This window comes from Alligator sinensis, unplaced genomic scaffold, assembly GCF_000455745.1.
Source record: "Alligator sinensis unplaced genomic scaffold, ASM45574v1 scaffold1719_1, whole genome shotgun sequence".
Lineage (NCBI taxonomy): Eukaryota > Metazoa > Chordata > Crocodylia > Alligatoridae > Alligator > Alligator sinensis.
Genome location: NW_005842507.1, coordinates 704215 through 705676, shown reverse-complemented (window position 1 = coordinate 705676; position 1462 = coordinate 704215). Strand labels below are relative to the sequence as shown.

Below are 1462 nucleotides of genomic sequence, written 5' to 3'. Positions count from 1 at the left end.
CTCTTGTTGGGAAAGAGCGACTGTTCTTTTTCTATTGTCTGCTTGTCTTATCTCCTAGTTTTCATAACTTTTTCGGGGCTTCAGTAAGGGCCTTTACAGAACAAATGAGTTGTTCCTGTTTACAGAAGTTTTGCAACATTTATTCAGAGAAATGATTCCAGTGGATATTCTAGTAAAATTAGGATAGAAGTTAAGGCTGGCTTTGATTTTCTTTTTTGCTGCTTTGTGGCAACTGGCTCTAGCTTATTCTTCCATGTTGCAGTTTAGGATGCATCTTTTTGGGTTATTGGAATCCAGTTTAAGCCAACCCAGGGACAAGCAACCACAGTGCAAAGCCCCCTGTTGTTGCATCCTTATGGTGCTCACTCCCCTGTACGTCAGGGTTTCTGGGGATGTATCCTATTATTATTATTTATTTATTTTTTCTCCTGAAGTAATAAGAACTGCTCTGATTCCTTCCCACTGATTTGAGAGAACTTGTCTGTACTAGAGAAGAATTTGTTTAGCCTTGGTCTTTGCTGTGAAGTAGTTGGGTTACCAGTTTGAGTGAAAGCAAGAATTCCAGCCCTGTCAACTAGCTTAGCTTTAAAACCACTACCTCTGTCTCTCATGAGAGTATTTATATCGAGGGGAGAAGGGTTGAGGACACCAGAGTAACAGCCTGGGTTAATTATGTAGTGAAAACACAAATCTAGAGGCTGCCTTAGGGTGATCCCGAGCCACTGTAAATAAAACACTCCTTATTCTGAAAGGAAATCCTGTTGGTTTGCCTTTAGCTGATGTTTGCTGTCTTTCTTTTCAGCTGACAGGAGTCCTGAGTTTGAAATGGATACCCTGCTACCTGCCCATCCCAGTTATTTTTGCATTGGTGCATGTCAGAATTAAAAGTGGCTTGTCAGTATTATAGATGACTGAGGACTGCTGTATGATACCCTGCCCTGCCATTCAAAGCAAGGCAAAAACCATAATTTAGGCCTTATCAGAAATGAATTTAAAAAAGGGTAGCAGAGCCCTGAAATGGAAGAATGAAGCAAAAGGTCAGCCACATATCAATTAAAGTTGGACTAACCCGGTAGTGCTATTTTTCTACATGTGCAATGATGTTATAATCCACCGATTCTGAGCATGAGGAGGGGAAAGAAAGATGGGCTGGATGTTTGAACTATTGCAAACTTGCTTTTGGTTAAAAGTCTGGCACAGTCCATTAGCTTCCATGAAAGAAGCTAACAGAGTGCATTTGTTGCATGTACATTTGTTAAAAGGAAAGGTAACTTGGTATGCTGCTTGGCAGGTGTTAATTCAACATAGTTTTTCATGTTGTAACAACTAAAAATATCTGTTCCTTTAACTGTAGTCACTTGAACTTTCACTGTTTTTGTGACAAACGTGATGTAGCATGTCAGAATTTGTTCACTTCTCTTTTTGTACCTGCTGAGCCAAAGCTAACTGCTTAAGCAAGGGT

General features: G+C 40.1%; 1 protein-coding gene across 2 annotated transcripts in view; it reads left to right on the top strand.

Moving 5' to 3' along the window:
- Positions 1-1462, top strand: part of CAPZB (capping actin protein of muscle Z-line subunit beta) — an 83471-nt gene that overhangs the window by 376 nt on the left and 81633 nt on the right. The window lies entirely within an intron of this gene.